Source organism: Lissotriton helveticus, chromosome 2_1, assembly GCF_964261635.1.
Source record: "Lissotriton helveticus chromosome 2_1, aLisHel1.1, whole genome shotgun sequence".
Classification (NCBI taxonomy): domain Eukaryota; kingdom Metazoa; phylum Chordata; class Amphibia; order Caudata; family Salamandridae; genus Lissotriton; species Lissotriton helveticus.
The window spans coordinates 1,422,586,488-1,422,604,257 of NC_136059.1; positions in this window are offsets into that span (position 1 = coordinate 1,422,586,488).

A 17,770-nucleotide genomic window follows, 5' to 3' on the forward strand; every position below is an offset into this window, starting at 1 on the left:
GATTTTTTGGACTCTACCAAAAATGATTCAAAATGTAATTTGGATCGGGCCTCATGTTGAATAACCACTTTTTAAACCCTCACAGTGACCAAAATTGCCATTTTTACAGAGTTTTCGCTTACTCAAAGCTTCAATTTTGACCAATTTCAGGCACAGAAATGACTTTAAACACACTTATTTGAGTTGAAAAAGTAATAATTCACATCCAACAGTCATTTAAAGTCAAAAGATTAAATGTTAACATTTCATCAATATTGACCACTTTTTTTAACGTTCGACTGGTCGGGGTCATCGTTTTTCATCATAAAATTGATTTTTTGGGACTCTACCAAAAATGATTCAAAATGTCATTTGGATTGGGCCTCATGTTGAATAACCACTTTTTAAACCCTCACAGTGACCAAAATTGCCATTTTTACAGAGTTTTGCTTACTCAGAAGCTTCAATTTTGATCAATTTCAGGCACAGAAATGACTTTAAACACACTTATTTTAGTTGAAAAAGTAATAATTCACATCCAACAGTCATTTAAAGTCAAAAGTTTAAATGTTAAAATTTAATCAATATTGCCCACTTTTTTGAACGTTCGACTGGTCATCGTTTTTCATCATAAAATTGATTTTTTGGACTCTACCAAAAATGATTCAAAATGTCATTTGGATCGGGCCTCATGTTGAATAACCACTTTTTAAACCCTCACAGTGACCAAAATTGCCATTTTTACAGAGTTTTCGCTTACTCAATCTTCAATTTTGACCAATTTCAGGCACAGAAATGACTTTAAACACACTTATTTTAGTTGAAAAAGTAATAATTCACATCCAACAGTTATTTAAAGTCAAAAGATTCAATATTAAAATTTCATCAATATTGACCACTTTTTTGAACGTTTGACTGGTCCGGGGTCATCGTTTTTCATCATAAAATTGATTTTTTGGACTCTAACAAAAATGATTCAAAACGTCATTTGGATCGGGCCTCATGTTGAATAACCACTTTTTAAACCCTCACAGTGACCAAAATTGCCATTTTTACAGAGTTTTCGCTTACTCAAAGCTTCAATTTTGACCAATTTCAGGCACAGAAATGACTTTAAACACACTTATTTTAGTTGAAAAAGTAATAATTCATATCCAACAGTCATTTAAAGTCAAAAGATTAAATGTTAAAATTTCATCAATATTGACCACTTTTTTGAACGTTCGACTGGTCCGGGGTCATCTTTTTTCCTCATAAAATTGATTTTTTGGACTCTACCAAAAATGATTCAAAATGTCATTTGGATCGGGCCTCATGTTGAAAAACCACTTTTTAAACCCTCACAGTGACCAAAATTGCCATTTTTACAGAGTTTTGTTACTCAGAAGCTTCAATTTTGACCAATTTCAGGCACAGAAATGACTTTAAACACACTTATTTTAGTTGAAAAAGTAATAATTCACATCCAACAGTTATTTAAAGTCAAAAGATTAAATATTAAAATTTCATCAATATTGTCCACTTTTTTGAACGTTCGACTGGTCATGTTTTTTCATCATAAAATTGATTTTTTGGACTCTACCAAAAATGAATCAAAATGTCATTTGGATCGGGCCTCATGTTGAATAACCACTTTTTAAACCCTCACAGTGACCAAAATTGCCATTTTTACAGAGTTTTCGCTTACTCAAAGCTTCAATTTTGACCAATTTCAAGGCACAGAAATGACTTTAAACACACTTATTTTAGTTGAAAAAGTAATAATTCACATCCAACAGGTATTTAAAGTCAAAAGATTAAATATTAAAATTTCATCAATATTGACCACTTTTTTGAACGTTCGACTGGTCGGGGGTCATCGTTTTTCATCATAAAATTGATTTTTTGGACTCTACCAAAAATGATTCAAAATGTAATTTGGATCGGGCCTCATGTTGAATAACCACTTTTTAAACCCTCACAGTGACCAAAATTGCCATTTTTACAGAGTTTTCGCTTACTCAAAGCTTCAATTTTGACCAATTTCAGGCACAGAAATGACTTTAAACACACTTATTTTAGTTGAAAAAGTAATAATTTACATCCAACAGTCATTTAAAGTCAAAAGATTAAATGTTAAAATTTCATCAATATTGACCACTTTTTTGAACGTTCGACTGGTCCGGGGTCATCGTTTTTCATCATAAAATTGATTTTTTGGACTCTACCAAAAATGATTCAAAATGTCATTTGGATCGGGCCTCATGTTGAAAAACCACTTTTTAAACCCTCACAGTGACCAAAATTGCCATTTTTACAGAGTTTTGCTTACTCAGATGCTTCAATTTTGATCAATTTCAGGCACAGAAATGACTTTAAACACACTTATTTTAGTTGAAAAAGTAATAATTCACATCCAACCGTCATTTAAAGTCAAAAGATTAAATGTTAAAATTTCATCAATATTGACCACTTTTTTGAACGTTCGACTGGTCCGGTGTCATCGTTTTTCATCATAAAATTGATTTTTTGGACCCTACCAAAAACGATTCAAAATGTCATTTGGATCGGGCCTCATGTTGAATAACCACTTTTTAAACCCTCACAGTGACCAAAATTGCCATTTGTACAGAGCTTTGCTTACTCAGAAGCTTCAATTTTGACCAATTTCAGGCACAGAAATGACTTTAAACACACTTATTTTAGTTGAAAAAGTAATAATTCACATCCAACAGTCATTTAAAGTCAAAAGTTTAAATGTTAAAATTTCATCAATATTGCCCACTTTTTTGAACGTTCGACTGGTCATCGTTTTTCATCATAAAATTGATTTTTTGGACTCTACCAAAAATTATTCAAAATGTCATTTGGATCGGGCCTCATGTTGAATAACCACTTTTTAAACCCTCACAGTGACCAAAATTGCCATTTTTACAGAGTTTTCGCTTACTCAATCTTCAATTTTGACCAATTTCAGCACAGAAATGACTTTAAACACACTTATTTTAGTTGAAAAAGTAATATTTCACATCCAACAGTTATTTAAAGTCAAAAGATTCAATATTAAAATTTCATCAATATTGACCACTTTTTTGAACGTTCGACTGGTCCGGGGTCATCTTTTTTCCTCATAAAATTGATTTTTTGGACTCTACCAAAAATGATTCAAAATGTCATTTGGATCGGGCCTCATGTTGAAAAACCACTTTTTAAACCCTCACAGTGACCAAAATTGCCATTTTTACAGAGTTTTGCTTACTCAGAAGCTTCAATTTCGACCAATTTCAGGCACAGAAATGACTTTAAACACACTTATTTTAGTTGAAAAAGTAATAATTCACATCCAACAGGTATTTAAAGTCAAAAGATTAAATATTAAAATTTCATCAATATTGACCACTTTTTTGAATGTTCGACTGGTCGGGGGTCATCGTTTTTCATCATAAAATTGATTTTTTTGGACTCTACCAAAAATGATTCAAAATGTCATTTGGATCGGGCCTCATGTTGAATAACCACTTTTTAAACCCTCATAGTGACCAAAATTGCAATTTTTAAAGAATTTTGCTTACTCAGAGGCTTCAATTTTGACCAATTTCAGGCACAGAAATGACTTTAAACACACTTATTTTAGTTGAAAAAGTAATAATTCACATCCAACAGTCATTTAAAGTCAAAAGTTTAAATGTTAAAATTTCATCAATATTGACCACTTTTTTGAACGTTCGACTGGTCCGGGGTCATCGTTTTTCATCATAAAATTGATTTTTTGGACCCTACCAAAAACGATTCAAAATGTCATTTGGATCGGGCCTCATGTTGAATAACCACTTTTTAAACCCTCACAGTGACCAAAATTGCCATTTTTACAGAGTATTCGCTTACTCAGAAGCTTCAATTTTGACCAATTTCAGGCACAGAAATGATTTTAAACACACTTATTTTAGTTGAAAAAGTAATAATTTACATCCAACAGTCATTTAAAGTCAAAAGATTAAATATTAAAATTTCATCAATATTGACCACTTTTTTGAACGTTCGACTGGTCGGGGGTCATCGTTTTTCATCATAAAATTGATTTTTTGGACTCTACCAAAAATGATTCAAAATGTAATTTGGATCGGGCCTCATGTTGAATAACCACTTTTTAAACCCTCACAGTGACCAAAATTGCCATTTTTACAGAGTTTTCGCTTACTCAAAGCTTCAATTTTGACCAATTTCAGGCACAGAAATGACTTTAAACACACTTATTTTAGTTGAAAAAGTAATAATTCACATCCAACCGTCATTTAAAGTCAAAAGATTAAATGTTAAAATTTCATCAATATTGACCACTTTTTTGAACGTTCGACTGGTCCGGTGTCATCGTTTTTCATCATAAAATTGATTTTTTGGACCCTACCAAAAACGATTCAAAATGTCATTTGGATCGGGCCTCATGTTGAATAACCACTTTTTAAACCCTCACAGTGACCAAAATTGCCATTTGTACAGAGCTTTGCTTACTCAGAAGCTTCAATTTTGACCAATTTCAGGCACAGAAATGACTTTAAACACACTTATTTTAGTTGAAAAAGTAATAATTCACATCCAACAGTCATTTAAAGTCAAAAGTTTAAATGTTAAAATTTCATCAATATTGCCCACTTTTTTGAACGTTCGACTGGTCATCGTTTTTCATCATAAAATTGATTTTTTGGACTCTACCAAAAATGATTCAAAATGTCATTTGGATCGGGCCTCATGTTGAATAACCACTTTTTAAACCCTCACAGTGACCAAAATTGCCATTTTTACAGAGTTTTCGCTTACTCAATCTTCAATTTTGACCAATTTCAGGCACAGAAATGACTTTAAACACACTTATTTTAGTTGAAAAAGTAATATTTCACATCCAACAGTTATTTAAAGTCAAAAGATTCAATATTAAAATTTCATCAATATTGACCACTTTTTTGAACGTTCGACTGGTCCGGGGTCATCTTTTTTCCTCATAAAATAGATTTTTTGGACTCTACCAAAAATGATTCAAAATGTCATTTGGATCGGGCCTCATGTTGAAAAACCACTTTTTAAACCCTCACAGTGACCAAAATTGCCATTTTTACAGAGTTTTGCTTACTCAGAAGCTTCAATTTTGACCAATTTCAGGCACAGAAATGACTTTAAACACACTTATTTTAGTTGAAAAAGTAATAATTCACATCCAACAGTTATTTAAAGTCAAAAGATTAAATATTAAAATTTCATCAATATTGTCCACTTTTTTGAACGTTCGACTGGTCATCTTTTTTCATCATAAAATTGATTTTTTGGACTCTACCAAAAATGAATCAAAATGTCATTTGGATCGGGCCTCATGTTGAATAACCACTTTTTAAACCCTCACAGTGACCAAAATTGCCATTTTTACAGAGTTTTCGCTTACTCAAAGCTTCAATTTCGACCAATTTCAGGCACAGAAATGACTTTAAACACACTTATTTTAGTTGAAAAAGTAATAATTCACATCCAACAGGTATTTAAAGTCAAAAGATTAAATATTAAAATTTCATCAATATTGACCACTTTTTTGAATGTTCGACTGGTCGGGGGTCATCGTTTTTCATCATAAAATTGATTTTTTTGGACTCTACCAAAAATGATTCAAAATGTCATTTGGATCGGGCCTCATGTTGAATAACCACTTTTTAAACCCTCATAGTGACCAAAATTGCAATTTTTAAAGAATTTTGCTTACTCAGAAGCTTCAATTTTGACCAATTTCAGGCACAGAAATGACTTTAAACACACTTATTTTAGTTGAAAAAGTAATAATTCACATCCAACAGTCATTTAAAGTCAAAAGTTTAAATGTTAAAATTTCATCAATATTGACCACTTTTTTGAACGTTCGACTGGTCCGGGGTCATCGTTTTTCATCATAAAATTGATTTTTTGGACCCTACCAAAAACGATTCAAAATGTCATTTGGATCGGGCCTCATGTTGAATAACCACTTTTTAAACCCTCACAGTGACCAAAATTGCCATTTTTACAGAGTATTCGCTTACTCAGAAGCTTCAATTTTGACCAATTTCAGGCACAGAAATGATTTTAAACACACTTATTTTAGTTGAAAAAGTAATAATTTACATCCAACAGTCATTTAAAGTCAAAAGATTAAATGTTAAAATTTCATCAATATTGACCACTTTTTTGAACGTTCGACTGGTCCGGGGTCATCGTTTTTCATCATAAAATTGATTTTTTTGGACTCTACCAAAAATGATTCAAAATGTCATTTGGATCGGGCCTCATGTTGAATAACCACTTTTTAAACCCTCATAGTGACCAAAATTGCAATTTTTAAAGAATTTTGCTTACTCAGAAGCTTCAATTTTGACCAATTTCAGGCACAGAAATGACTTTAAACACACTTATTTTAGTTGAAAAAGTAATAATTCACATCCAACAGTCATTTAAAGTCAAAAGTTTAAATGTTAAAATTTCATCAATATTGACCACTTTTTTGAACGTTCGACTGGTCCGGGGTCATCGTTTTTCATCATAAAATTGATTTTTTGGACCCTACCAAAAACGATTCAAAATGTCATTTGGATCGGGCCTCATGTTGAATAACCACTTTTTAAACCCTCACAGTGACCAAAATTGCCATTTTTACAGAGTATTCGCTTACTCAGAAGCTTCAATTTTGACCAATTTCAGGCACAGAAATGATTTTAAACACACTTATTTTAGTTGAAAAAGTAATAATTTACATCCAACAGTCATTTAAAGTCAAAAGATTAAATGTTAAAATTTCATCAATATTGACCACTTTTTTGAACGTTCGACTGGTCCGGGGTCATCGTTTTTCATCATAAAATTGATTTTTTTGGACTCTACCAAAAATGATTCAAAATGTCATTTGGATCGGGCCTCATGTTGAATAACCACTTTTTAAACCCTCATAGTGACCAAAATTGCAATTTTTAAAGAATTTTGCTTACTCAGAAGCTTCAATTTTGACCAATTTCAGGCACAGAAATGACTTTAAACACACTTATTTTAGTTGAAAAAGTAATAATTCACATCCAACAGTCATTTAAAGTCAAAAGTTTAAATGTTAAAATTTCATCAATATTGACCACTTTTTTGAACGTTCGACTGGTCATCTTTTTTCATCATAAAATTGATTTTTTGGACTCTACCAAAAATGATTCAAAATGTAATTTGGATCGGGCCTCATGTTGAATAACCACTTTTTAAACCCTCACAGTGACCAAAATTGCCATTTTTACAGAGTTTTCGCTTACTCAAAGCTTCAATTTTGACCAATTTCAGGCACAGAAATGACTTTAAACACACTTATTTTAGTTGAAAAAGTAATAATTCACATCCAACAGTCATTTAAAGTCAAAAGATTAAATGTTAAAATGTCATCAATATTGACCACTTTTTTTAACGTTCGACTGGTCGGGGTCATCGTTTTTCATCATAAAATTGATTTTTTGGGACTCTACCAAAAATGATTCAAAATGTCATTTGGATCGGGCCTCATGTTGAATAACCACTTTTTAAACCCTCACAGTGACCAAAATTGCCATTTTTACAGAGCTTTGCTTACTCAGAAGCTTCAATTTTGACCAATTTCAGGCACAGAAATGATGTTAAACACACTTATTTTAGTTGAAAAAGTAATAATTTACATCCAACAGTCATTTAAAGTCAAAAGATTAAATGTTAAAATTTCATCAATATTGACCACTTTTTTGAACGTTCGACTGGTCCGGGGTCATCGTTTTTCATCATAAAATTGATTTTTTGGACTCTACCAAAAATGATTCAAAATGTCATTTGGATCGGGCCTCATGTTGAAAAACCACTTTTTAAACCCTCACAGTGACCAAAATTGCCATTTTTACAGAGTTTTGCTTACTCAGATGCTTCAATTTTGATCAATTTCAAGCACAGAAATGACTTTAAACACACTTATTTTAGTTGAAAAAGTAATAATTCACATCCAACCGTCATTTAAAGTCAAAAGATTAAATGTTAAAATTTCATCAATATTGACCACTTTTTTGAACGTTCGACTGGTCCGGTGTCATCGTTTTTCATCATAAAATTGATTTTTTGGACCCTACCAAAAACGATTCAAAATGTCATTTGGATCGGGCCTCATGTTGAATAACCACTTTTTAAACCCTCACAGTGACCAAAATTGCCATTTGTACAGAGCTTTGCTTACTCAGAAGCTTCAATTTTGACCAATTTCAGGCACAGAAATGACTTTAAACACACTTATTTTAGTTGAAAAAGTAATAATTCACATCCAACAGTCATTTAAAGTCAAAAGTTTAAATGTTAAAATTTCATCAATATTGCCCACTTTTTTGAACGTTCGACTGGTCATCGTTTTTCATCATAAAATTGATTTTTTGGACTCTACCAAAAATGATTCAAAATGTCATTTGGATCGGGCCTCATGTTGAATAACCACTTTTTAAACCCTCACAGTGACCAAAATTGCCATTTTTACAGAGCTTTGCTTACTCAGAAGCTTCAATTTTGACCAATTTCAGGCACAGAAATGATTTTAAACACACTTATTTTAGTTGAAAAAGTAATAATTTACATCCAACAGTCATTTAAAGTCAAAAGATTAAATGTTAAAATTTCATCAATATTGACCACTTTTTTGAACGTTCGACTGGTCCGGGGTCATCGTTTTTCATCATAAAATTGATTTTTTGGACTCTACCAAAAATGATTCAAAATGTCATTTGGATCGGGCCTCATGTTGAAAAACCACTTTTTAAACCCTCACAGTGACCAAAATTGCCATTTTTACAGAGTTTTGCTTACTCAGATGCTTCAATTTTGATCAATTTCAGGCACAGAAATGACTTTAAACACACTTATTTTAGTTGAAAAAGTAATAATTCACATCCAACCGTCATTTAAAGTCAAAAGATTAAATGTTAAAATTTCATCAATATTGACCACTTTTTTGAACGTTCGACTGGTCCGGTGTCATCGTTTTTCATCATAAAATTGATTTTTTGGACCCTACCAAAAACGATTCAAAATGTCATTTGGATCGGGCCTCATGTTGAATAACCACTTTTTAAACCCTCACAGTGACCAAAATTGCCATTTGTACAGAGCTTTGCTTACTCAGAAGCTTCAATTTTGACCAATTTCAGGCACAGAAATGACTTTAAACACACTTATTTTAGTTGAAAAAGTAATAATTCACATCCAACAGTCATTTAAAGTCAAAAGTTTAAATGTTAAAATTTCATCAATATTGCCCACTTTTTTGAACGTTCGACTGGTCATCGTTTTTCATCATAAAATTGATTTTTTGGACTCTACCAAAAATGATTCAAAATGTCATTTGGATCGGGCCTCATGTTGAATAACCACTTTTTAAACCCTCACAGTGACCAAAATTGCCATTTTTACAGAGTTTTCGCTTACTCAATCTTCAATTTTGACCAATTTCAGGCACAGAAATGACTTTAAACACACTTATTTTAGTTGAAAAAGTAATATTTCACATCCAACAGTTATTTAAAGTCAAAAGATTCAATATTAAAATTTCATCAATATTGACCACTTTTTTGAACGTTCGACAGGTCCGGGGTCATCTTTTTTCCTCATAAAATTGATTTTTTGGACTCTACCAAAAATGATTCAAAATGTCATTTGGATCGGGCCTCATGTTGAAAAACCACTTTTTAAACCCTCACAGTGACCAAAATTGCCATTTTTACAGAGTTTTGCTTACTCAGAAGCTTCAATTTTGACCAATTTCAGGCACAGAAATGACTTTAAACACACTTATTTTAGTTGAAAAAGTAATAATTCACATCCAACAGTTATTTAAAGTCAAAAGATTAAATATTAAAATTTCATCAATATTGTCCACTTTTTTGAACGTTCGACTGGTCATCTTTTTTCATCATAAAATTGATTTTTTGGACTCTACCAAAAATGAATCAAAATGTCATTTGGATCGGGCCTCATGTTGAATAACCACTTTTTAAACCCTCACAGTGACCAAAATTGCCATTTTTACAGAGTTTTTGCTTACTCAAAGCTTCAATTTCGACCAATTTCAGGCACAGAAATGACTTTAAACACACTTATTTTAGTTGAAAAAGTAATAATTCACATCCAACAGGTATTTAAAGTCAAAAGATTAAATATTAAAATTTCATCAATATTGACCACTTTTTTGAACGTTCGACTGGTCGGGGGTCATCGTTTTTCATCATAAAATTGATTTTTTTGGACTCTACCAAAAATGATTCAAAATGTCATTTGGATCGGGCCTCATGTTGAATAACCACTTTTTAAACCCTCATAGTGACCAAAATTGCAATTTTTAAAGAATTTTGCTTACTCAGAAGCTTCAATTTTGACCAATTTCAGGCACAGAAATGACTTTAAACACACTTATTTTAGTTGAAAAAGTAATAATTTACATCCAACAGTCATTTAAAGTCAAAAGATTAAATGTTAAAATTTCATCAATATTGACCACTTTTTTGAACGTTCGACTGGTCCGGGGTCATCGTTTTTCATCATAAAATTGATTTTTTGGATCCTACCAAAAACGATTCAAAATGTCATTTGGATCGGGCCTCATGTTGAATAACCACTTTTTAAACCCTCACAGTGACCAAAATTGCCATTTTTACAGAGTATTCGCTTACTCAGAAGCTTCAATTTTGACCAATTTTAGGCACAGAAATGACTTTAAACACACTTATTTTAGTTGAAAAAGTAATAATTCACATCCAACAGTTATTTAAAGTCAAAAGATTAAATATTAAAATTTCATCAATATTGTCCACTTTTTTGAACGTTCGACTGGTCATCTTTTTTCATCATAAAATTGATTTTTTGGACTCTACCAAAAATGAATCAAAATGTCATTTGGATCGGGCCTCATGTTGAATAACCACTTTTTAAACCCTCACAGTGACCAAAATTGCCATTTTTACAGAGTTTTGCTTACTCAGATGCTTCAATTTTGATCAATTTCAGGCACAGAAATGACTTTAAACACACTTATTTTAGTTGAAAAAGTAATAATTCACATCCAACCGTCATTTAAAGTCAAAAGATTAAATGTTAAAATTTCATCAATATTGACCACTTTTTTGAACGTTCGACTGGTCCGGTGTCATCGTTTTTCATCATAAAATTGATTTTTTGGACCCTACCAAAAACGATTCAAAACGTCATTTCGATCGGGCCTCATGTTGAATAACCACTTTTTAAACCCTCACAGTGACCAAAATTGCCATTTGTACAGAGCTTTGCTTACTCAGAAGCTTCAATTTTGACCAATTTCAGGCACAGAAATGACTTTAAACACACTTATTTTAGTTGAAAAAGTAATAATTCACATCCAACAGTCATTTAAAGTCAAAAGTTTAAATGTTAAAATTTCATCAATATTGCCCACTTTTTTGAACGTTCGACAGGTCATCGTTTTTCATCATAAAATTGATTTTTTGGACTCTACCAAAAATGATTCAAAATGTCATTTGGATCGGGCCTCATGTTGAATAACCACTTTTTAAACCCTCACAGTGACCAAAATTGCCATTTTTACAGAGTTTTCGCTTACTCAATCTTCAATTTTGACCAATTTCAGGCACAGAAATGACTTTAAACACACTTATTTTAGTTGAAAAAGTAATATTTCACATCCAACAGTTATTTAAAGTCAAAAGATTCAATATTAAAATTTCATCAATATTGACCACTTTTTTGAACGTTCGACTGGTCCGGGGTCATCTTTTTTCCTCATAAAATTGATTTTTTGGACTCTACCAAAAATGATTCAAAATGTCATTTGGATCGGGCCTCATGTTGAAAAACCACTTTTTAAACCCTCACAGTGACCAAAATTGCCATTTTTACAGAGTTTTGCTTACTCAGATGCTTCAATTTTGATCAATTTCAAGCACAGAAATGACTTTAAACACACTTATTTTAGTTGAAAAAGTAATAATTCACATCCAACCGTCATTTAAAGTCAAAAGATTAAATGTTAAAATTTCATCAATATTGACCACTTTTTTGAACGTTCGACTGGTCCGGTGTCATCGTTTTTCATCATAAAATTGATTTTTTGGACCCTACCAAAAACGATTCAAAATGTCATTTGGATCGGGCCTCATGTTGAATAACCACTTTTTAAACCCTCACAGTGACCAAAATTGCCATTTGTACAGAGCTTTGCTTACTCAGAAGCTTCAATTTTGACCAATTTCAGGCACAGAAATGACTTTAAACACACTTATTTTAGTTGAAAAAGTAATAATTCACATCCAACAGTCATTTAAAGTCAAAAGTTTAAATGTTAAAATTTCATCAATATTGCCCACTTTTTTGAACGTTCGACTGGTCATCGTTTTTCATCATAAAATTGATTTTTTGGACTCTACCAAAAATGATTCAAAATGTCATTTGGATCGGGCCTCATGTTGAATAACCACTTTTTAAACCCTCACAGTGACCAAAATTGCCATTTTTACAGAGCTTTGCTTACTCAGAAGCTTCAATTTTGACCAATTTCAGGCACAGAAATGATTTTAAACACACTTATTTTAGTTGAAAAAGTAATAATTTACATCCAACAGTCATTTAAAGTCAAAAGATTAAATGTTAAAATTTCATCAATATTGACCACTTTTTTGAACGTTCGACTGGTCCGGGGTCATCGTTTTTCATCATAAAATTGATTTTTTGGACTCTACCAAAAATGATTCAAAATGTCATTTGGATCGGGCCTCATGTTGAAAAACCACTTTTTAAACCCTCACAGTGACCAAAATTGCCATTTTTACAGAGTTTTGCTTACTCAGATGCTTCAATTTTGATCAATTTCAGGCACAGAAATGACTTTAAACACACTTATTTTAGTTGAAAAAGTAATAATTCACATCCAACCGTCATTTAAAGTCAAAAGATTAAATGTTAAAATTTCATCAATATTGACCACTTTTTTGAACGTTCGACTGGTCCGGTGTCATCGTTTTTCATCATAAAATTGATTTTTTGGACCCTACCAAAAACGATTCAAAATGTCATTTGGATCGGGCCTCATGTTGAATAACCACTTTTTAAACCCTCACAGTGACCAAAATTGCCATTTGTACAGAGCTTTGCTTACTCAGAAGCTTCAATTTTGACCAATTTCAGGCACAGAAATGACTTTAAACACACTTATTTTAGTTGAAAAAGTAATAATTCACATCCAACAGTCATTTAAAGTCAAAAGTTTAAATGTTAAAATTTCATCAATATTGCCCACTTTTTTGAACGTTCGACTGGTCATCGTTTTTCATCATAAAATTGATTTTTTGGACTCTACCAAAAATGATTCAAAATGTCATTTGGATCGGGCCTCATGTTGAATAACCACTTTTTAAACCCTCACAGTGACCAAAATTGCCATTTTTACAGAGTTTTCGCTTACTCAATCTTCAATTTTGACCAATTTCAGGCACAGAAATGACTTTAAACACACTTATTTTAGTTGAAAAAGTAATATTTCACATCCAACAGTTATTTAAAGTCAAAAGATTCAATATTAAAATTTCATCAATATTGACCACTTTTTTGAACGTTCGACAGGTCCGGGGTCATCTTTTTTCCTCATAAAATTGATTTTTTGGACTCTACCAAAAATGATTCAAAATGTCATTTGGATCGGGCCTCATGTTGAAAAACCACTTTTTAAACCCTCACAGTGACCAAAATTGCCATTTTTACAGAGTTTTGCTTACTCAGAAGCTTCAATTTTGACCAATTTCAGGCACAGAAATGACTTTAAACACACTTATTTTAGTTGAAAAAGTAATAATTCACATCCAACAGTTATTTAAAGTCAAAAGATTAAATATTAAAATTTCATCAATATTGTCCACTTTTTTGAACGTTCGACTGGTCATCTTTTTTCATCATAAAATTGATTTTTTGGACTCTACCAAAAATGAATCAAAATGTCATTTGGATCGGGCCTCATGTTGAATAACCACTTTTTAAACCCTCACAGTGACCAAAATTGCCATTTTTACAGAGTTTTTGCTTACTCAAAGCTTCAATTTCGACCAATTTCAGGCACAGAAATGACTTTAAACACACTTATTTTAGTTGAAAAAGTAATAATTCACATCCAACAGGTATTTAAAGTCAAAAGATTAAATATTAAAATTTCATCAATATTGACCACTTTTTTGAACGTTCGACTGGTCGGGGGTCATCGTTTTTCATCATAAAATTGATTTTTTTGGACTCTACCAAAAATGATTCAAAATGTCATTTGGATCGGGCCTCATGTTGAATAACCACTTTTTAAACCCTCATAGTGACCAAAATTGCAATTTTTAAAGAATTTTGCTTACTCAGAAGCTTCAATTTTGACCAATTTCAGGCACAGAAATGACTTTAAACACACTTATTTTAGTTGAAAAAGTAATAATTTACATCCAACAGTCATTTAAAGTCAAAAGATTAAATGTTAAAATTTCATCAATATTGACCACTTTTTTGAACGTTCGACTGGTCCGGGGTCATCGTTTTTCATCATAAAATTGATTTTTTGGATCCTACCAAAAACGATTCAAAATGTCATTTGGATCGGGCCTCATGTTGAATAACCACTTTTTAAACCCTCACAGTGACCAAAATTGCCATTTTTACAGAGTATTCGCTTACTCAGAAGCTTCAATTTTGACCAATTTTAGGCACAGAAATGACTTTAAACACACTTATTTTAGTTGAAAAAGTAATAATTCACATCCAACAGTTATTTAAAGTCAAAAGATTAAATATTAAAATTTCATCAATATTGTCCACTTTTTTGAACGTTCGACTGGTCATCTTTTTTCATCATAAAATTGATTTTTTGGACTCTACCAAAAATGAATCAAAATGTCATTTGGATCGGGCCTCATGTTGAATAACCACTTTTTAAACCCTCACAGTGACCAAAATTGCCATTTTTACAGAGTTTTGCTTACTCAGATGCTTCAATTTTGATCAATTTCAGGCACAGAAATGACTTTAAACACACTTATTTTAGTTGAAAAAGTAATAATTCACATCCAACCGTCATTTAAAGTCAAAAGATTAAATGTTAAAATTTCATCAATATTGACCACTTTTTTGAACGTTCGACTGGTCCGGTGTCATCGTTTTTCATCATAAAATTGATTTTTTGGACCCTACCAAAAACGATTCAAAACGTCATTTCGATCGGGCCTCATGTTGAATAACCACTTTTTAAACCCTCACAGTGACCAAAATTGCCATTTGTACAGAGCTTTGCTTACTCAGAAGCTTCAATTTTGACCAATTTCAGGCACAGAAATGACTTTAAACACACTTATTTTAGTTGAAAAAGTAATAATTCACATCCAACAGTCATTTAAAGTCAAAAGTTTAAATGTTAAAATTTCATCAATATTGCCCACTTTTTTGAACGTTCGACTGGTCATCGTTTTTCATCATAAAATTGATTTTTTGGACTCTACCAAAAATGATTCAAAATGTCATTTGGATCGGGCCTCATGTTGAATAACCACTTTTTAAACCCTCACAGTGACCAAAATTGCCATTTTTACAGAGTTTTCGCTTACTCAATCTTCAATTTTGACCAATTTCAGGCACAGAAATGACTTTAAACACACTTATTTTAGTTGAAAAAGTAATATTTCACATCCAACAGTTATTTAAAGTCAAAAGATTCAATATTAAAATTTCATCAATATTGACCACTTTTTTGAACGTTCGACTGGTCCGGGGTCATCTTTTTTCCTCATAAAATTGATTTTTTGGACTCTACCAAAAATGATTCAAAATGTCATTTGGATCGGGCCTCATGTTGAAAAACCACTTTTTAAACCCTCACAGTGACCAAAATTGCCATTTTTACAGAGTTTTGCTTACTCAGAAGCTTCAATTTTGACCAATTTCAGGCACAGAAATGACTTTAAACACACTTATTTTAGTTGAAAAAGTAATAATTCACATCCAATAGTTATTTAAAGTCAAAAGATTAAATATTAAAATTTCATCAATATTGTCCACTTTTTTGAACGTTCGACTGGTCATCTTTTTTCATCATAAAATTGATTTTTTGGACTCTACCAAAAATGAATCAAAATGTCATTTGGATCGGGCCTCATGTTGAATAACCACTTTTTAAACCCTCACAGTGACCAAAATTGCCATTTTTACAGAGTTTTCGCTTACTCAAAGCTTCAATTTCGACCAATTTCAGGCACAGAAATGACTTTAAACACACTTATTTTAGTTGAAAAAGTAATAATTCACATCCAACAGGTATTTAAAGTCAAAAGATTAAATATTAAAATTTCATCAATATTGACCACTTTTTTGAATGTTCGACTGGTCGGGGTTCATCGTTTTTCATCATAAAATTGATTTTTTGGATCCTACCAAAAACGATTCAAAATGTCATTTGGATCGGGCCTCATGTTGAATAACCACTTTTTAAACCCTCACAGTGACCAAAATTGCCATTTTTACAGAGTATTCGCTTACTCAGAAGCTTCAATTTTGACCAATTTTAGGCACAGAAATGACTTTAAACACACTTATTTTAGTTGAAAAAGTAATAATTCACATCCAACAGTTATTTAAAGTCAAAAGATTAAATATTAAAATTTCATCAATATTGTCCACTTTTTTGAACGTTCGACTGGTCATCTTTTTTCATCATAAAATTGATTTTTTGGACTCTACCAAAAATGAATCAAAATGTCATTTGGATCGGGCCTCATGTTGAATAACCACTTTTTAAACCCTCACAGTGACCAAAATTGCCATTTTTACAGAGTTTTCGCTTACTCAAAGCTTCAATTTTGACCAATTTCAGGCACAGAAATGACTTTAAACACACTTATTTTAGTTGAAAAAGTAATAATTCACATCCAACAGTCATTTAAAGTCAAAAGTTTAAATGTTAAAATTTCATCAATATTGCCCACTTTTTTGAACGTTCGACTGGTCATCGTTTTTCATCATAAAATTGATTTTTTGGACTCTACCAAAAATGATTCAAAATGTCATTTGGATCGGGCCTCATGTTGAATAACCACTTTTTAAACCCTCACAGTGACCAAAATTGCCATTTTTACAGAGCTTTGCTTACTCAGAAGCTTCAATTTTGACCAATTTCAGGCACAGAAATGATTTTAAACACACTTATTTTAGTTGAAAAAGTAATAATTTACATCCAACAGTCATTTAAAGTCAAAAGATTAAATGTTAAAATTTCATCAATATTGACCACTTTTTTGAACGTTCGACTGGTCCGGGGTCATCGTTTTTCATCATAAAATTGATTTTTTGGACTCTACCAAAAATGATTCAAAATGTCATTTGGATCGGGCCTCATGTTGAAAAACCACTTTTTAAACCCTCACAGTGACCAAAATTGCCATTTTTACAGAGTTTTGCTTACTCAGATGCTTCAATTTTGATCAATTTCAGGCACAGAAATGACTTTAAACACACTTATTTTAGTTGAAAAAGTAATAATTCACATCCAACCGTCATTTAAAGTCAAAAGATTAAATGTTAAAATTTCATCAATATTGACCACTTTTTTGAACGTTCGACTGGTCCGGTGTCATCGTTTTTCATCATAAAATTGATTTTTTGGACCCTACCAAAAACGATTCAAAATGTCATTTGGATCGGGCCTCATGTTGAATAACCACTTTTTAAACCCTCACAGTGACCAAAATTGCCATTTGTACAGAGCTTT